Genomic DNA, 18,969 nt, shown 5'->3' with positions numbered 1-18,969 from the left:
AGGGGGGAGCTTTCTTCCCTTGAAAGAAAATGCCTAACTCATTCACAAATACAACCCTTATCCTCACAACAACATTGGTTATGTCCGCAGCAGTACTGACCCGTGACTATGTATGCACAGCTGCTTCCAACAAAACAGCAATCTTGTGTTAGTAACTCTAAAGCTGTGAGTGCCAATTCTGCATCAATCTCATGCTTCTGCAGAAATATTTCCCAAAATGACAAAGTGGCCAATACAGGGATCGAACCCGTGACCTTGGCGTTATTAGCACCACGCTCTAACCAACTGAGCTAACCGACCAGCTGAGAGTCCTGTTTCTGACTGGAGCATTAGAGGGAGGCCAGTTGCAGGGGGATTTTTTCTTCCCTTGGAAAAAAAATGCCTAAGTCATTCACACATAAAACCCTTATCCTCACAACAACCTAAAGAAAAACTACATGTGATCTAAAGGAAATTCATGAATATGACAATTATCTTCAAACTGACTTGTAGCCTGCATCACATTTAAGTAGAACTGGGACAAAGAAGGTTAAATGCATCTCATTGGTCATTTCCCACAGCAGTACTGACCTGTGACCATTTATGGACTGCTGCTTCCAACAAAACAGCAAACTTGTCATAGTAAATCTAAAGCTGTGGGTGGGAATTCTGCATCAATCTAATGCTTCTGCAGACATTTTTCCCAAATTGACAAAGTGGGCAATACTGGGATCAAATTCGCTAACTTGGCTTGATTAGCACCATGCTCAGTCAGAAAAAGTATGCCTTCTGACTGGAGCATAGGAGGGAGGCCAGTTGCAGGGGGGAGTTTTCTTCCCTTGAAAGAAAATGCCTAACTCATTCACAAATACAACCCCTATCCTCACAACAACATTGGTTATGTCCGCAGCAGTACTGACCCGTGACTATGTATGCACAGCTGCTTCCAACAAAACAGCAATCTTGTGTTAGTAACTCTAAAGCTGTGAGTGCCAATTCTGCATCAATCTCATGCTTCTGCAGAAATATTTCCCAAAATGACAAGGAGGCCAATACGGGGACCCGTGACCTTGCCATTATTAGCACCACGCTCTAACCAAATGAGCTAAACAGCCAGCTGAGAGGTTTGTTTCTGACTCAAGCATAAGCAGGAGGCCAGTTGTAGGGGGATGTTTTCTTCCCTTGGAAAAAAAATGCCTAACTCATTCACAAATACAACCCTTATCCTCACAACAACATTGGTTATGTCCGCAGCAGTACTGACCCGTGACTGTGTATGCACAGCTGCTTCCAACAAAACAGCAATCTTGTGTTAGTAACTCTAAAGCTGTGAGTGCCAATTCTGCATCAATCTCATGCTTCTGCAGAAATATTTCCCAAAATGACAAGGAGGCCAATACGGGGACCCGTGACCTTGCCATTATTAGCACCACGCTCTAACCAAATGAGCTAAACAGCCAGCTGAGAGGTTTGTTTCTGACTCAAGCATAAGCAGGAGGCCAGTTGTAGGGGGATGTTTTCTTCCCTTGGAAAAAAAATGCCTAACTCATTCACAAATACAACCCTTATCCTCACAACAACATTGGTTATGTCCGCAGCAGTACTGACCCGTGACTGTGTATGCACAGCTGCTTCCAACAAAACAGCAATCTTGTGTTAGTAACTCTAAAGCTGTGAGTGCCAATTCTGCATCAATCTCATGCTTCTGCAGAAATATTTCCCAAAATGACAAAGTGGCCAATACGGGGATCGAACCCGTGACCTTGGCGTTATTAGCACCACGCTCTAACCAACTGAGCTAACCGGCCAGCAGAGAGTCTTTTTCCCTTGGAAAAAAATGCCTAACTCATTCACACATAAAACCCTTATCCTCACAACAACCTAAAGAAAAACTACATGTGATCTGAAGGAAATTCATGAATATGACAATTATCTTCAAACTGACTTGTAGCCTGCATCACATTTAAGTAGAACTGGGACAAAGAAGGTTAAATGCATCTCATTGGTCATTTCCCACAGCAGTACTGACCTGTGACCATTTATGGACTGCTGCTTCCAACAAAACAGCAAACTTGTCATAGTAAATCTAAAGCTGTGGGTGGGAATTCTGCATCAATCTAATGCTTCTGCAGACATTTTTCCCAAATTGACAAAGTGGGCAATACTGGGATCAAATTCGCTAACTTGGCGTGATTAGCACCATGCTCAGTCAGAAAAAGTATGCTTCTGACTGGAGCATAGGAGGGAGGCCAGTTGCAGGGGGGAGTTTTCTTTCCTTGAAAGAAAATGCCTAACTCATTCACAAATACAACCCTTATCCTCACAACAACATTGGTTATGTCCGCAGCAGTACTGACCCGTGACTATGTATGCACAGCTGCTTCCAACAAAACAGCAATCTTGTGTTAGTAACTCTAAAGCTGTGAGTGCCAATTCTGCATCAATCTCATCCTTCTGCAGAAATATTTCCCAAAAGGACAAAGTGGCCAATACGGGGATCGAACCCGTGACCTTGGCGTTATTAGCACCACGCTCTAACCAACTGAGCTAACCGGCCAGCTGAGAGTCTTTTTCCCTTGGAAAAAAATGCCTAACTCATTCACACATAAAACCCTTATCCTCACAACAACCTAAAGAAAAACTACATGTGACCTGAAGGAAATTCATGAATATGACAATTATCTTCAAACTGACTTGTAGCCTGCATCACATTTAAGTAGAACTGGGACAAAGAAGGTTAAATGCATCTCATTGGTCATTTCCCACAGCAGTACTGACCTGTGACCATTTATGGACTGCTGCTTCCAACAAAACAGCAAACTAGTCATAGTAAATCTAAAGCTGTGGGTGGGAATTCTGCATCAATCTCATGCTTCTGCAGAAATATTTCCCAAATTGACAAAGTGGCCAATACTGGGATCAAATTCGCTAACTTGGCTTGATTAGAACCATGCTCAGTCAGAAAAAGTATGCCTTCTGACTGGAGCATAGGAGGGAGGCCAGTTGCAGGGGGGAGTTTTCTTCCTTTGAAAGAAAATGCCTAACTCATTCACAAATACAACCCTTATCCTCACAACAACATTGGTTATGTCCGCAGCAGTACTGACCCGTGACTATGTATGCACAGCTGCTTCCAACAAAACAGCAATCTTGTGTTAGTAACTCTAAAGCTGTGAGTGCCAATTCTGCATCAATCTCATCCTTCTGCAGAAATATTTCCCAAAATGACAAAGTGGCCAATACGGGGATCGAACCCGTGACCTTGGCGTTATTAGCACCACGCTCTAACCAACTGAGCTAACCGGCCAGCTGAAAGTCTTTTTCCCTTGGAAAAAAATGCCTAACTCATTCACACATAAAACCCTTATCCTCACAACAACCTAAAGAAAAACTACATGTGATCTGAAGGAAATTCATGAATATGACAATTATCTTCAAACTGACTTGTATCCTGCATCACATTTAAGTAGAACTGGGACAAAGAAGGTTAAATGCATCTCATTGGTCATTTCCCACAGCAGTACTGACCTGTGACCATTTATGGACTGCTGCTTCCAACAAAACAGCAAACTTGTCATAGTAAATCTAAAGCTGTGGGTGGGAATTCTGCATCAATCTCATGCTTCTGCAGAAATATTTCCCAAATTGACAAAGTGGCCAATACTGGGATCAAATTCGCTAACTTGGCGTGATTAGCACCATGCTCAGTCAGAAAAAGTATGCCTTCTGACTGGAGCATAGGAGGGAGGCCAGTTGCAGGGGGGAGTTTTCTTCCCTTGAAAGAAAATGCCTAACTCATTCACAAATACAACCCTTATCCTCACAACAACATTGGTTATGTCCGCAGTAGTACTGACCCGTGACTATGTATGCAGAGCTGCTTCCAACAAAACAGCAATCTTGTGTTAGTAACTCTAAAGCTGTGAGTGCCAATTCTGCATCAATCTCATCCTTCTGCAGAAATATTTCCCAAATTGACAAAGTGGCCAATACTGGGATCAAATTCGCTAACTTGGCGTGATTAGCACCATGCTCAGTCAGAAAAAGTAAGCCTTCTGACTGGAGCATAGGAGGGAGGCCAGTTGCAGGGGGGAGTTTTCTTCCCTTGAAAGAAAATGCCTAACTCATTCACAAATACAACTCTTATCCTCACAACAACATTGGTTATGTCCGCAGCAGTACTGACCCGTGACTATGTATGCACAGCTGCTTCCAACAAAACAGCAATCTTGTGTTAGTAACTCTAAAGCTGTGAGTGCCAATTCTGCATCAATCTCATGCTTCTGCCGAAATATTTCCCAAAATGACAAAGTGGCCAATGTGGGGATCGAACCCGTGACCTTGGCGTGATTAGCACCACGCTCTAACCAACTGAGCTAACCGGCCAGCTGAGAGGCATATTTCTAACTGGAGCATAAGAGGGAGGCCAGTTGCAGGGGGATTTTTTCTTCCCTTGGAAAAAAAATGCCTAACTCATTCACACAGACAACCCTTATCCTCACAACAACCTAAAGAAAAACTCCATGTGATCTGAAGGAAATTCATGAATATTACAATTATCTTCAAACTGACTTGTGGCCTGCATCACATTTAAGTAGTACTGCGACAAAGAAGGTTAAATGCATCTCATTGGTCATTTCCCACAGCAGTACTGACCTGTGACCATTTATGGACTGCTGCTTCCAACAAAACAGCAAACTTGTCATAGTAAATCTAAAGCTGTGGGTGGGAATTCTGCATCAATCTAATGCTTCTGCAGACATTTTTCCCAAATTGACAAAGTGGCCAATACTGGGATCAAATTCGCTAACTTGGCGTGATTAGCACCATGCTCAGTCAGAAAAAGTATGCTTCTGACTGGAGCATAGGAGGGAGGCCAGTTGCAGGGGGGAGTTTTCTTTCCTTGAAAGAAAATGCCTAACTCATTCACAAATACAACCCTTATCCTCACAACAACATTGGTTATGTCCGCAGCAGTACTGACCCGTGACTATGTATGCACAGCTGCTTCCAACAAAACAGCAATCTTGTGTTAGTAACTCTAAAGCTGTGAGTGCCAATTCTGCATCAATCTCATCCTTCTGCAGAAATATTTCCCAAAATGACAAAGTGGCCAATACGGGGATCGAACCCGTGACCTTGGCGTTATTAGCACCACGCTCTAACCAACTGAGCTAACCGGCCAGCTGAGAGTCTTTTTCCCTTGGAAAAAAATGCCTAACTCATTCACACATAAAACCCTTATCCTCACAACAACCTAAAGAAAAACTACATGTGATCTGAAGGAAATTCATGAATATGACAATTATCTTCAAACTGACTTGTAGCCTGCATCACATTTAAGTAGAACTGGGACAAAGAAGGTTAAATGCATCTCATTGGTCATTTCCCACAGCAGTACTGACCTGTGACCATTTATGGACTGCTGCTTCCAACAAAACAGCAAACTAGTCATAGTAAATCTAAAGCTGTGGGTGGGAATTCTGCATCAATCACATGCTTCTGCAGAAATATTTCCCAAATTGACAAAGTGGCCAATACTGGGATCAAATTCGCTAACTTGGCTTGATTAGCACCATGCTCAGTCAGAAAAAGTATGCCTTCTGACTGGAGCATAGGAGGGAGGCCAGTTGCAGGGGGGAGTTTTCTTCCCTTGAAAGAAAATGCCTAACTCATTCACAAATACAACCCTTATCCTCACAACAACATTGGTTATGTCCGCAGCAGTACTGACCCGTGACTATGTATGCACAGCTGCTTCCAACAAAACAGCAATCTTGTGTTAGTAACTCTAAAGCTGTGAGTGCCAATTCTGCATCAATCTCATGCTTCTGCAGAAATATTTCCCAAAATGACAAGGAGGCCAATACGGGGACCCGTGACCTTGCCATTATTAGCACCACGCTCTAACCAAATGAGCTAAACAGCCAGCTGAGAGGTTTGTTTCTGACTCAAGCATAAGCAGGAGGCCAGTTGTAGGGGGATGTTTTCTTCCCTTGGAAAAAAAATGCCTAACTCATTCACAAATACAACCCTTATCCTCACAACAACATTGGTTATGTCCGCAGCAGTACTGACCCGTGACTGTGTATGCACAGCTGCTTCCAACAAAACAGCAATCTTGTGTTAGTAACTCTAAAGCTGTGAGTGCCAATTCTGCATCAATCTCATGCTTCTGCAGAAATATTTCCAGAAAATGACAAAGTGGCCAATACGGGGATCGAACCCGTGACCTTGGCGTTATTAGCAACACGCTCTAACCGTGACCTTGGCGTTATTAGCACCACGCTCTAACCAACTGAGCTAACCGGCCAGCTGAGAGTCTTTTTCCCTTGGAAAAAAATGCCTAAGTCATTCACACATAAAACCCTTATCCTCACAACAACCTAAAGAAAAACTACATGTGATCTAAAGGAAATTCATGAATATGACAATTATCTTCAAACTGACTTGTAGCCTGCATCACATTTAAGTAGAACTGGGACAAAGAAGGTTAAATGCATCTCATTGGTCATTTCCCACAGCAGTACTGACCTGTGACCATTTATGGACTGCTGCTTCCAACAAAACAGCAAACTAGTCATAGTAAATCTAAAGCTGTGGGTGGGAATTCTGCATCAATCTCATGCTTCTGCAGAAATATTTCCCAAATTGACAAAGTGGCCAATACTGGGATCAAATCCGCTAACTTGGCGTGATTAGCACCATGCTCAGTCAGAAAAAGTATGCCTTCTGACTGGAGCATAGGAGGGAGGCCAGTTGCAGGGGGGAGTTTTCTTCCTTTGAAAGAAAATGCCTAACTCATTCACAAATACAACCCTTATCCTCACAACAACATTGGTTATGTCCCGCAGCAGTACTGACCCGTGACCATGTATGCACAGCTGCTTCCAACAAAACAGCAATCTTGTGTTAGTAACTCTAAAGCTGTGAGTGCCAATTCTGCATCAATCTCATGCTTCTGCAGAAATATTTCCCAAAATGACAAGGAGGCCAATACGGGGACCCGTGACCTTGCCATTATTAGCACCACGCTCTAACCAAATGAGCTAAACAGCCAGCTGAGAGTTTTGTTTCTGACTCAAGCATAAGCAGGAGGCCAGTTGTAGGGGGATGTTTTCTTCCCTTGGAAAAAAAATGCCTAACTCATTCACAAATACAACCCTTATCCTCACAACAACATTGGTTATGTCCGCAGCAGTACTGACCCGTGACTATGTATGCACAGCTGCTTCCAACAAAACAGCAATCTTGTGTTAGTAACTCTAAAGCTGTGAGTGCCAATTCTGCATTAATCTCATGCTTCTGCAGAAATATTTCCCAAAATGACAAAGTGGCCAATACGGGGATCGAACCCGTGACCTTGGCGTTATTAGCACCACGCTCTAACCAACTGAGCTAACCGACCAGCTGAGAGTCTTTTTCCCTTGGAAAAAAATGCCTAACTCATTCACACATAAAACCCTTATCCTCACAACAACCTAAAGAAAAACTACATGTGATCTGAAGGAAATTCATGAATATGACAATTATCTTCAAACTGACTTGTAGCCTGCATCACATTTAAGTAGAACTGGGACAAAGAAGGTTAAATGCATCTCATTGGTCATTTCCCACAGCAGTACTGACCTGTGACCATTTATGGACTGCTGCTTCCAACAAAACAGCAAACTTGTCATAGTAAATCTAAAGCTGTGGGTGGGAATTCTGCATCAATCTAATGCTTCTGCAGACATTTTTCCCAAATTGACAAAGTGGCCAATACTGGGATCAAATTCGCTAACTTGGCGTGATTAGCACCATGCTCAGTCAGAAAAAGTATGCTTCTGACTGGAGCATAGGAGGGAGGCCAGTTGCAGGGGGGAGTTTTCTTTCCTTGAAAGAAAATGCCTAACTCATTCACAAATACAACCCTTATCCTCACAACAACATTGGTTATGTCCGCAGCAGTACTGACCCGTGACTATGTATGCACAGCTGCTTCCAACAAAACAGCAATCTTGTGTTAGTAACTATAAAGCTGTGAGTGCCAATTCTGCATCAATCTCATCCTTCTGCAGAAATATTTCCCAAAATGACAAAGTGGCCAATACGGGGATCGAACCCGTGACCTTGGCGTTATTAGCACCACGCTCTAACCAACTGAGCTAACCAGCCAGCTGAGAGGAATATTTCTGACTGGACCATAAGAGGGAGGCCAGTTGCAGGGGGATTTTTTCTTCCCTTGGAAAAAAAATGCCTAACTCATTCACACATAAAACCCTTATCCTCACAACAACCTAAAGAAAAACTACATGTGATCTGAAGGAAATTCATGAATATGACAATTATCTTCAAACTGACTTGTAGCCTGCATCACATTTAAGTAGAACTGGGACAAAGAAGGTTAAATGCATCTCATTGGTCATTTCCCACAGCAGTACTGACCTGTGACCATTTATGGACTGCTGCTTCCAACAAAACAGCAAACTAGTCATAGTAAATCTAAAGCTGTGGGTGGGAATTCTGCATCAATCTCATGCTTCTGCAGAAATATTTCCCAAATTGACAAAGTGGCCAATACTGGGATCAAATTCGCTAACTTGGCTTGATTAGAACCATGCTCAGTCAGAAAAAGTATGCCTTCTGACTGGAGCATAGGAGGGAGGCCAGTTGCAGGGGGGAGTTTTCTTCCTTTGAAAGAAAATGCCTAACTCATTCACAAATACAACCCTTATCCTCACAACAACATTGGTTATGTCCGCAGCAGTACTGACCCGTGACTATGTATGCACAGCTGCTTCCAACAAAACAGCAATCTTGTGTTAGTAACTCTAAAGCTGTGAGTGCCAATTCTGCATCAATCTCATCCTTCTGCAGAAATATTTCCCAAAATGACAAAGTGGCCAATACGGGGATCGAACCCGTGACCTTGGCGTTATTAGCACCACGCTCTAACCAACTGAGCTAACCGGCCAGCTGAGAGTCTTTTTCCCTTGGAAAAAAATGCCTAACTCATTCACACATAAAACCCTTATCCTCACAACAACCTAAAGAAAAACTACATGTGATCTGAAGGAAATTCATGAATATGACAATTATCTTCAAACTGACTTGTATCCTGCATCACATTTAAGTAGAACTGGGACAAATAAGGTTAAATGCATCTCATTGGTCATTTCCCACAGCAGTACTGACCTGTGACCATTTATGGACTGCTGCTTCCAACAAAACAGCAAACTTGTCATAGTAAATCTAAAGCTGTGGGTGGGAATTCTGCATCAATCTCATGCTTCTGCAGAAATATTTCCCAAATTGACAAAGTGGCCAATACTGGGATCAAATTCGCTAACTTGGCGTGATTAGCACCATGCTCAGTCAGAAAAAGTATGCCTTCTGACTGGAGCATAGGAGGGAGGCCAGTTGCAGGGGGGAGTTTTCTTCCCTTGAAAGAAAATGCCTAACTCATTCACAAATACAACCCTTATCCTCACAACAACATTGGTTATGTCCGCAGTAGTACTGACCCGTGACTATGTATGCAGAGCTGCTTCCAACAAAACAGCAATCTTGTGTTAGTAACTCTAAAGCTGTGAGTGCCAATTCTGCATCAATCTCATCCTTCTGCAGAAATATTTCCCAAATTGACAAAGTGGCCAATACTGGGATCAAATTCGCTAACTTGGCGTGATTAGCACCATGCTCAGTCAGAAAAAGTAAGCCTTCTGACTGGAGCATAGGAGGGAGGCCAGTTGCAGGGGGGAGTTTTCTTCCCTTGAAAGAAAATGCCTAACTCATTCACAAATACAACCCTTATCCTCACAACAACATTGGTTATGTCCGCAGCAGTACTGACCCGTGACTATGTATGCACAGCTGCTTCCAACAAAACAGCAATCTTGTGTTAGTAACTCTAAAGCTGTGAGTGACAATTCTGCATCAATCTCATGCTTCTGCAGAAATATTTCCCAAAATGACAAAGTGGCCAATACGGGGATCGAACCCGTGACCTTGGCGTTATTAGCACCACGCTCTAACCAACTGAGCTAACCGGCCAGCTGAGAGGCATATTTCTAACTGGAGCATAAGAGGGAGGCCAGTTGCAGGGGGATTTTTTCTTCCCTTGGAAAAAAAATGCCTAACTCATTCACACAGACAACCCTTATCCTCACGACAACATTGGTTATGTCCGCAGCAGTACTGACCCGTGACTATGTATGCACAGCTGCTTTCAACAAAACAGCAATCTTGTGTTAGTAACTCTAAAGCTGTGAGTGCCAATTCTGCATCAATCTCATCCTTCTGCAGAAATATTTCCCAAAATGACAAAGTGGCCGATACGGGGATCGAACCCGTGACCTTGGCGTTATTAGCACCACGCTCTAACCAACTGAGCTAACCGGCCAGCTGAGAGGAATATTTCTGACTGGACCATAAGAGGGAGGCCAGTTGCAGGGGGATTTTTTCTTCCCTTGGAAAAAAAATGCCTAACTCATTCACACATAAAACCCTTATCCTCACAACAACCTAAAGAAAAACTACATGTGATCTGAAGGAAATTCATGAATATGACAATTATCTTCAAACTGACTTGTAGCCTGCATCACATTTAAGTAGAACTGGGACAAAGAAGGTTAAATGCATCTCATTGGTCATTTCCCACAGCAGTACTGACCTGTGACCATTTATGGACTGCTGCTTCCAACAAAACAGCAAACTAGTCATAGTAAATCTAAAGCTGTGGGTGGGAATTCTGCATCAATCTCATGCTTCTGCAGAAATATTTCCCAAATTGACAAAGTGGCCAATACTGGGATCAAATTCGCTAACTTGGCTTGATTAGAACCATGCTCAGTCAGAAAAAGTATGCCTTCTGACTGGAGCATAGGAGGGAGGCCAGTTGCAGGGGGGGAGCTTTCTTCCTTTGAAAGAAAATGCCTAACTCATTCACAAATACAACCCTTATCCTCACAACAACATTGGTTATGTCCGCAGCAGTACTGACCCGTGACTATGTATGCACAGCTGCTTCCAACAAAACAGCAATCTTGTGTTAGTAACTCTAAAGCTGTGAGTGCCAATTCTGCATCAATCTCATCCTTCTGCAGAAATATTTCCCAAAATGACAAAGTGGCCAATACGGGGATCGAACCCGTGATCTTGGCGTTATTAGCACCACGCTCTAACCAACTGAGCTAACCGGCCAGCTGAGAGTCTTTTTCCCTTGGAAAAAAATGCCTAACTCATTCACACATAAAACCCTTATCCTCACAACAACCTAAAGAAAAACTACATGTGATCTGAAGGAAATTCATGAATATGACAATTATCTTCAAACTGACTTGTATCCTGCATCACATTTAAGTAGAACTGGGACAAAGAAGGTTAAATGCATCTCATTGGTCATTTCCCACAGCAGTACTGACCTGTGACCATTTATGGACTGCTGCTTCCAACAAAACAGCAAACTTGTCATAGTAAATCTAAAGCTGTGGGTGGGAATTCTGCATCAATCTCATGCTTCTGCAGAAATATTTCCCAAATTGACAAAGTGGCCAATACTGGGATCAAATTCGCTAACTTGGCGTGATTAGCACCATGCTCAGTCAGAAAAAGTATGCCTTCTGACTGGAGCATAGGAGGGAGGCCAGTTGCAGGGGGGAGTTTTCTTCCCTTGAAAGAAAATGCCTAACTCATTCACAAATACAACCCTTATCCTCACAACAACATTGGTTATGTCCGCAGTAGTACTGACCCGTGACTATGTATGCAGAGCTGCTTCCAACAAAACAGCAATCTTGTGTTAGTAACTCTAAAGCTGTGAGTGCCAATTCTGCATCAATCTCATCCTTCTGCAGAAATATTTCCCAAATTGACAAAGTGGCCAATACTGGGATCAAATTCGCTAACTTGGCGTGATTAGCACCATGCTCAGTCAGAAAAAGTCAGCCTTCTGACTGGAGCATAGGAGGGAGGCCAGTTGCAGGGGGGAGTTTTCTTCCCTTGAAAGAAAATGCCTAACTCATTCACAAATACAACCCTTATCCTCACAACAACATTGGTTATGTCCGCAGCAGTACTGACCCGTGACTATGTATGCACAGCTGCTTCCAACAAAACAGCAATCTTGTGTTAGTAACTCTAAAGCTGTGAGTGCCAATTCTGCATCAATCTCATGCTTCTGCAGAAATATTTCCCAAAATGACAAAGTGGCCAATACGGGGATCGAACCCGTGACCTTGGCGTTATTAGCACCACGCTCTAACCAACTGAGCTAACCGGCCAGCTGAGAGGAATATTTCTGACTGGACCATAAGAGGGAGGCCAGTTGCAGGTGGATTTTTTCTTCCCTTGGAAAAAAAATGCCTAACTCATTCACACATAAAACCCTTATCCTCACAACAACCTAAAGAAAAACTACATGTGATCTGAAGGAAATTCATGAATATTACAATTATCTTCAAACTGACTTGTAGCCTGCATCACATTTAAGTAGTACTGCGACAAAGAAGGTTAAATGCATCTCATTGGTCATTTCCCACAGCAGTACTGACCTGTGACCATTTATGGACTGCTGCTTCCAACAAAACAGCAAACTTGTCATAGTAAATCTAAAGCTGTGGGTGGGAATTCTGCATCAATCTAATGCTTCTGCAGACATTTTTCCCAAATTGACAAAGTGGCCAATACTGGGATCAAATTCGCTAACTTGGCGTGATTAGCACCATGCTCAGTCAGAAAAAGTCTGCTTCTGACTGGAGCATAGGAGGGAGGCCAGTTGCAGGGGGGAGTTTTCTTCCTTTGAAAGAAAATGCCTAACTCATTCACAAATACAACCCTTATCCTCACAACAACATTGGTTATGTCCGCAGCAGTACTGACCCGTGACTATGTATGCACAGCTGCTTCCAACAAAACAGCAATCTTGTGTTAGTAACTCTAAAGCTGTGAGTGCCAATTCTGCATCAATCTCATCCTTCTGCAGAAATATTTCCCAAAATGACAAAGTGGCCAATACGGGGATGGAACCCGTGACCTTGGCGTTATTAGCACCACGCTCTAACCAACTGAGCTAACCGGCCAGCTGAGAGTCTTTTTCCCTTGGAAAAAAATGCCTAACTCATTCACACATAAAACCCTTATCCTCACAACAACCTAAAGAAAAACTACATGTGATCTGAAGGAAATTCATGAATATGACAATTATCTTCAAACTGACTTGTATCCTGCATCACATTTAAGTAGAACTGGGACAAAGAAGGTTAAATGCATCTCATTGGTCATTTCCCACAGCAGTACTGACCTGTGACCATTTATGGACTGCTGCTTCCAACAAAACAGCAAACTTGTCATAGTAAATCTAAAGCTGTGGGTGGGAATTCTGCATCAATCTCATGCTTCTGCAGAAATATTTCCCAAATTGACAAAGTGGCCAATACTGGGATCAAATTCGCTAACTTGGCGTGATTAGCACCATGCTCAGTCAGAAAAAGTATGCCTTCTGACTGGAGCATAGGAGGGAGGCCAGTTGCAGGGGGGAGTTTTCTTCCCTTGAAAGAAAATGCCTAACTCATTCACAAATACAACCCTTATCCTCACAACAACATTGGTTATGTCCGCAGTAGTACTGACCCGTGACTATGTATGCAGAGCTGCTTCCAACAAAACAGCAATCTTGTGTTAGTAACTCTAAAGCTGTGAGTGCCAATTCTGCATCAATCTCATCCTTCTGCAGAAATATTTCCCAAATTGACAAAGTGGCCAATACTGGGATCAAATTCGCTAACTTGGCGTGATTAGCACCATGCTCAGTCAGAAAAAGTATGCTTCTGACTGGAGCATAGGAGGGAGGCCAGTTGCAGGGGTGAGTTTTCTTTCCTTGAAAGAAAATGCCTAACTCATTCACAAATACAACCCTTATCCTCACAACAACATTGGTTATGTCCGCAGCAGTATTGACCCGTGACTATGTATGCACAGCTGCTTCCAACAAAACAGCAATCTTGTGTTAGTAACTCTAAAGCTGTGAGTGCCAATTCTGCATCAATCTCATCCTTCTGCAGAAATATTTCCCAAAATGATAAAGTGGCCAATACGGGGATCGAACCCGTGACCTTGGCATTATTAGCACCATGCTCTAACCAACTGAGCTAACCGGCCAGCTGAGAGGAATATTTCTGACTGGACCATAAGAGGGAGGCCAGTTGCAGGGGGATTTCTTCTTCCCTTGGAAAAAAAATGCCTAACTCATTCACACATAAAACCCTTATCCTCACAACAACCTAAAGAAAAACTACATGTGATCTGAAGGAAATTCATGAATATGACAATTATCTTCAAACTGACTTGTAGCCTGCATCACATTTAAGTAGAACTGGGACAAAGAAGGTTAAATGCATCTCATTGGTCATTTCCCACAGCAGTACTGACCTGTGACCATTTATGGACTGCTACTTCCAACAAAACAGCAAACTAGTCATAGTAAATCTAAAGCTGTGGGTGGGAATTCTGCATCAATCTCATGCTTCTGCAGAAATATTTCCCAAATTGACAAAGTGGCCAATACTGGGATCAAATTCGCTAACTTGGCTTGATTAGAACCATGCTCAGTCAGAAAAAGTATGCCTTCTGACTGGAGCATAGGAGGGAGGCCAGTTGCAGGGGGGAGTTTTCTTCCTTTGAAAGAAAATGCCTAACTCATTCACAAATACAACCCTTATCCTCACAACAACATTGGTTATGTCCGCAGTAGTACTGACCCGTGACTATGTTTGCAGAGCTGCTTCCAACAAAACAGCAATCTTGTGTTAGTAACTCTAAAGCTGTGAGTGCCAATTCTGCATCAATCTCATCCTTCTGCAGAAATATTTCCCAAATTGACAAAGTGGCCAATACTGGGATCAAATTCGCTAACTTGGCGTGATTAGCACCATGCTCAGTCAAAAAAAGTAAGCCTTCTAACTGGAGCATAGGAGGGAGGCCAGTTGCAGGGGGGAGTTTTCTTCCCTTGAAAGAAAATGCCTAACTCATTCACAAATACAACCCTTATCCTCACAACAACATTGGTTATGTCCGCAGCAGTACTGACCCGTGACTATGTATGCACAGCTGCTTCCAACAAAACAGCAATCTTGTGTTAGTAACTCTAAAGCTGTGAGTGCCAATTCTGCATCAATCTCATGCTTCTGCAGAAATATTTCCCAAAATGACAAAGTGGCCAATACGGGGATCGAACCCGTGACCTTGGCGTTATTAGCACCACGCTCTAACCAACTGAGCTAACCAGCCAGCTGAGAGGCATATTTCTATGTATGCACAGCTGCTTCCAACAAAACAGCAATCTTGTGTTAGTAACTCTAAAGCTGTGAGTGCCAATTCTGCATCAATCTCATCCTTCTGCAGAAATATTTCCCAAAATGATAAAGTGGCCAATACGGGGATCGAACCCGTGACCTTGGCATTATTAGCACCATGCTCTAACCAACTGAGCTAACCAGCCAGCTGAGAGGAATATTTCTGACTGGACCATAAGAGGGAGGCCAGTTGCAGGGGGATTTCTTCTTCCCTTGGAAAAAAAATGCCTAACTCATTCACACATAAAACCCTTATCCTCACAACAACCTAAAGAAAAACTACATGTGATCTGAAGGAAATTCATGAATATGACAATTATCTTCAAACTGACTTGTAGCCTGCATCACATTTAAGTAGAACTGGGACAAAGAAGGTTAAATGCATCTCATTGGTCATTTCCCACAGCAGTACTGACCTGTGACCATTTATGGACTGCTGCTTCCAACAAAACAGCAAACTTGTCATAGTAAATCTAAAGCTGTGGGTGGGAATTCTGCATCAATCTAATGCTTCTGCAGACATTTTTCCCAAATTGACAAAGTGGCCAATACTGGGATCAAATTCGCTAACTTGGCGTGATTAGCACCATGCTCAGTCAGAAAAAGTATGCTTCTGAATGGAGCATAGGAGGGAGGCCAGTTGCAGGGGGGAGTTTCTTTCCTTGAAAGAAAATGCCTAACTCATTCACAAATACAACCCTTATCCTCACAACAACATTGGTTATGTCCGCAGCAGTACTGACCCGTGACTATGTATGCACAGCTGCTTCCAACAAAACAGCAATCTTGTGTTAGTAACTCTAAAGCTGTGAGTGCCAATTCTGCATCAATCTCATCCTTCTGCAGAAATATTTCCCAAAATGACAAAGTGGCCAATACGGGGATCGAACCCATGACCTTGGTGTTATTAGCACCACGCTCTAACCAACTGAGCTAACCGGCCAGCTGAGAGGAATATTTCTGACTGGACCATAAAAGGGAGGCCAGTTGCAGGGGGATTTTTTCTTCCCTTGGAAAAAAAATGCCTAACTCATTCACACATAAAACCCTTATCCTCACAACAACCTAAAGAAAAACTACATGTGATCTGAAGGAAATTCATGAATATGACAATTATCTTCAAACTGACTTGTAGCCTGCATCACATTTAAGTAGAACTGGGACAAAGAAGGTTAAATGCATCTCATTGGTCATTTCCCACAGCAGTACTGACCTGTGACCATTTATGGACTGCTGCTTCCAACAAAACAGCAAACTAGTCATAGTAAATCTAAAGCTGTGGGTGGGAATTCTGCATCAATCTCATCCTTCTGCAGAAATATTTCCCAAATTGACAAAGTGGCCAATACTGGGATCAAATTCGCTAACTTGGCGTGATTAGCACCATGCTCAGTCAGAAAAAGTAAGCCTTCTGACTGGAGCATAGGAGGGAGGCCAGTTGCAGGGGGGAGTTTTCTTCCCTTGAAAGAAAATGCCTAACTCATTCACAAATACAACCCTTATCCTCACAACAACATTGGTTATGTCCGCAGCAGTACTGACCCGTGACTATGTATGCACAGCTGCTTCCAACAAAACAGCAATCTTGTGTTAGTAACTCTAAAGCTGTGAGTGCCAATTCTGCATCAATCTCATGCTTCTGCAGAAATATTTCCCAAAATGACAAAGTGGCCAATACGGGGATCGAACCCATGACCTTGGCGTTATTAGCACCACGCTCTAACCAACTGAGCTAACCAGCCAGCTGAGAGGCATATTTCTGACTGGACCATAAGAGGGAGGCCAGTTGCAGGGGGATTTTTTCTTCCCTTGGAAAAAAAATGCCTAACTCATTCACACATAAAACCCTTATCCTCACAACAACCTAAAGAAAAACTACATGTGATCTGAAGGAAATTCATGAATATGACAATAATCTTCAAACTGACTTGTAGCCTGCATCACATTTAAGTAGAACTGGGACAAAGAAGGTTAAATGCATCTCATTGGTCATTTCCCACAGCAGTACTGACCTGTGACCATTTATGGACTGCTGCTTCCAACAAAACAGCAAACTTGTCATAGTAAATCTAAAGCTGTGGGTGGGAATTCTGCATCAATCTAATGCTTCTGCAGACATTTTTCCCAAATTGACAAAGTGGCCAATACTGGGATCAAATTCGCTAACTTGGCGTGATTAGCACCATGCTCAGTCAGAAAAAGTATGCTTCTGACTGGAGCATAGGAGGGAGGCCAGTTGCAGGGGGGAGTTTCTTTCCTTGAAAGAAAATGCCTAACTCATTCACAAATACAACCCTTATCCTCACAACAACATTGGTTATGTCCGCAGCAGTACTGACCCGTGACTATGTATGCACAGCTGCTTCCAGCAAAACAGCAATCTTGTGTTAGTAACTCTAAAGCTGTGAGTGCCAATTCTGCATCAATCTCATCCTTCTGCAGAAATATTTCCCAAAATGACAAAGTGGCCAATACGGGGATCGAACCCGTGACCTTGGTGTTATTAGCACCACGCTCTAACCAACTGAGCTAACCAGCCAGCTGAGAGGAATATTTCTGACTGGACCATAAGAGGGAGGCCAGTTGCAGGGGGATTTTTTCTTCCCTTGGAAAAAAAATGCCTAACTCATTCACACATAAAACCCTTATCCTCACAACAACCTAAAGAAAAACTACATGTGATCTGAAGGAAATTCATGAATATGACAATTATCTTCAAACTGACTTGTAGCCTGCATCACATTTAAGTAGAACTGGGACAAAGAAGGTTAAATGCATCTCATTGGTCATTTCCCACAGCAGTACTGACCTGTGACCATTTATGGACTGCTGCTTCCAACAAAACAGCAAACTAGTCATAGTAAATCTAAAGCTGTGGGTGGGAATTCTGCATCAATCTCATGCTTCTGCAGAAATATTTCCCAAATTGACAAAGTGGCCAATACTGGGATCAAATTCGCTAACTTGGCTTGATTAGAACCATGCTCAGTCAGAAAAAGTATGCCTTCTGACTGGAGCATAGGAGGGAGGCCAGTTGCAGGGGGGAGTTTTCTTCCTTTGAAAGAAAATGCCTAACTCATTCACAAATACAACCCTTATCCTCACAACAACATTGGTTATGTCTGCAGCAGTACTGACCCGTGAATATGTATGCACAGCTGCTTCCAACAAAACAGCAATCTTGTGTTAGTAACTCTAAAGCTGTGAGTGCCAATTCTGCATCAATCTCATCCTTCTGCAGAAATATTTCCCAAATTGACAAAGTGGCCAATACTGGGATCAAATTCGCTAACTTGGCGTGATTAGCACCATGCTCAGTCAGAAAAAGTATGCTTCTGACTGGAGCATAGGAGGGAGGCCAGTTGCAGGGGGGAGTTTTCTTTCCTTGAAAGAAAATGCCTAACTCATTCACAAATACAACCCTTATCCTCACAACAACATTGGTTATGTCCCGCAGCAGTATTGACCCGTGACTATGTATGCACAGCTGCTTCCAACAAAACAGCAATCTTGTGTTAGTAACTCTAAAGCTGTGAGTGCCAATTCTGCATCAATCTCATCCTTCTGCAGAAATATTTCACAAAATGATAAAGTGGCCAATACGGGGATCGAACCTGTGACCTTGGCATTATTAGCACCATGCTCTAACCAACTGAGC

The 18,969-nt window shown here is 42.8% G+C and overlaps 20 non-coding genes across 20 annotated transcripts; all 20 read right to left on the bottom strand.

Annotated features, from left to right (window-relative positions):
* Nucleotides 1–226: 226 nt before the first annotated feature.
* Nucleotides 227–300, bottom strand: TRNAI-AAU (transfer RNA isoleucine (anticodon AAU)). Its single transcript has one exon. It is a non-coding gene; the product is annotated as a tRNA-Ile (tRNA).
* Nucleotides 301–1,713: 1,413 nt separating this feature from the next.
* On the bottom strand, nucleotides 1,714–1,787 carry TRNAI-AAU (transfer RNA isoleucine (anticodon AAU)). The gene has a single exon. It is a non-coding gene; the product is annotated as a tRNA-Ile (tRNA).
* A 675-nt stretch (nucleotides 1,788–2,462) lies between these two features.
* TRNAI-AAU (transfer RNA isoleucine (anticodon AAU)) lies at nucleotides 2,463–2,536 on the bottom strand. The gene has a single exon. It is a non-coding gene; the product is annotated as a tRNA-Ile (tRNA).
* Nucleotides 2,537–3,212: 676 nt separating this feature from the next.
* On the bottom strand, nucleotides 3,213–3,286 carry TRNAI-AAU (transfer RNA isoleucine (anticodon AAU)). The gene has a single exon. It is a non-coding gene; the product is annotated as a tRNA-Ile (tRNA).
* Nucleotides 3,287–5,089: 1,803 nt separating this feature from the next.
* TRNAI-AAU (transfer RNA isoleucine (anticodon AAU)) lies at nucleotides 5,090–5,163 on the bottom strand. Its single transcript has one exon. It is a non-coding gene; the product is annotated as a tRNA-Ile (tRNA).
* A 1,021-nt stretch (nucleotides 5,164–6,184) lies between these two features.
* TRNAI-AAU (transfer RNA isoleucine (anticodon AAU)) lies at nucleotides 6,185–6,292 on the bottom strand. The gene is made up of 2 exons: nucleotides 6,255–6,292; nucleotides 6,185–6,220 (listed from the first exon to the last, which is right to left on the bottom strand). It is a non-coding gene; the product is annotated as a tRNA-Ile (tRNA).
* A 1,021-nt stretch (nucleotides 6,293–7,313) lies between these two features.
* TRNAI-AAU (transfer RNA isoleucine (anticodon AAU)) lies at nucleotides 7,314–7,387 on the bottom strand. The gene has a single exon. It is a non-coding gene; the product is annotated as a tRNA-Ile (tRNA).
* A 675-nt stretch (nucleotides 7,388–8,062) lies between these two features.
* Nucleotides 8,063–8,136, bottom strand: TRNAI-AAU (transfer RNA isoleucine (anticodon AAU)). The gene has a single exon. It is a non-coding gene; the product is annotated as a tRNA-Ile (tRNA).
* Nucleotides 8,137–8,861: 725 nt separating this feature from the next.
* TRNAI-AAU (transfer RNA isoleucine (anticodon AAU)) lies at nucleotides 8,862–8,935 on the bottom strand. The gene has a single exon. It is a non-coding gene; the product is annotated as a tRNA-Ile (tRNA).
* A 1,005-nt stretch (nucleotides 8,936–9,940) lies between these two features.
* Nucleotides 9,941–10,014, bottom strand: TRNAI-AAU (transfer RNA isoleucine (anticodon AAU)). The gene has a single exon. It is a non-coding gene; the product is annotated as a tRNA-Ile (tRNA).
* A 275-nt stretch (nucleotides 10,015–10,289) lies between these two features.
* TRNAI-AAU (transfer RNA isoleucine (anticodon AAU)) lies at nucleotides 10,290–10,363 on the bottom strand. The gene has a single exon. It is a non-coding gene; the product is annotated as a tRNA-Ile (tRNA).
* A 726-nt stretch (nucleotides 10,364–11,089) lies between these two features.
* Nucleotides 11,090–11,163, bottom strand: TRNAI-AAU (transfer RNA isoleucine (anticodon AAU)). Its single transcript has one exon. It is a non-coding gene; the product is annotated as a tRNA-Ile (tRNA).
* A 1,005-nt stretch (nucleotides 11,164–12,168) lies between these two features.
* On the bottom strand, nucleotides 12,169–12,242 carry TRNAI-AAU (transfer RNA isoleucine (anticodon AAU)). The gene has a single exon. It is a non-coding gene; the product is annotated as a tRNA-Ile (tRNA).
* Nucleotides 12,243–12,966: 724 nt separating this feature from the next.
* TRNAI-AAU (transfer RNA isoleucine (anticodon AAU)) lies at nucleotides 12,967–13,040 on the bottom strand. Its single transcript has one exon. It is a non-coding gene; the product is annotated as a tRNA-Ile (tRNA).
* Nucleotides 13,041–14,044: 1,004 nt separating this feature from the next.
* On the bottom strand, nucleotides 14,045–14,118 carry TRNAI-AAU (transfer RNA isoleucine (anticodon AAU)). Its single transcript has one exon. It is a non-coding gene; the product is annotated as a tRNA-Ile (tRNA).
* Nucleotides 14,119–15,172: 1,054 nt separating this feature from the next.
* TRNAI-AAU (transfer RNA isoleucine (anticodon AAU)) lies at nucleotides 15,173–15,246 on the bottom strand. Its single transcript has one exon. It is a non-coding gene; the product is annotated as a tRNA-Ile (tRNA).
* A 137-nt stretch (nucleotides 15,247–15,383) lies between these two features.
* Nucleotides 15,384–15,457, bottom strand: TRNAI-AAU (transfer RNA isoleucine (anticodon AAU)). Its single transcript has one exon. It is a non-coding gene; the product is annotated as a tRNA-Ile (tRNA).
* A 723-nt stretch (nucleotides 15,458–16,180) lies between these two features.
* TRNAI-AAU (transfer RNA isoleucine (anticodon AAU)) lies at nucleotides 16,181–16,254 on the bottom strand. The gene has a single exon. It is a non-coding gene; the product is annotated as a tRNA-Ile (tRNA).
* Nucleotides 16,255–16,979: 725 nt separating this feature from the next.
* On the bottom strand, nucleotides 16,980–17,053 carry TRNAI-AAU (transfer RNA isoleucine (anticodon AAU)). Its single transcript has one exon. It is a non-coding gene; the product is annotated as a tRNA-Ile (tRNA).
* A 723-nt stretch (nucleotides 17,054–17,776) lies between these two features.
* TRNAI-AAU (transfer RNA isoleucine (anticodon AAU)) lies at nucleotides 17,777–17,850 on the bottom strand. The gene has a single exon. It is a non-coding gene; the product is annotated as a tRNA-Ile (tRNA).
* Between the last annotated feature and the right edge of the window lie 1,119 nt (nucleotides 17,851–18,969).

This window comes from Ambystoma mexicanum, chromosome 1p (genome assembly GCF_040938575.1).
Source record: "Ambystoma mexicanum isolate Mex_15411 chromosome 1p, UKY_AmexF1_1, whole genome shotgun sequence".
Lineage (NCBI taxonomy): Eukaryota > Metazoa > Chordata > Amphibia > Caudata > Ambystomatidae > Ambystoma > Ambystoma mexicanum.
This window is presented reverse-complemented; position numbering and strand designations above follow the sequence as displayed.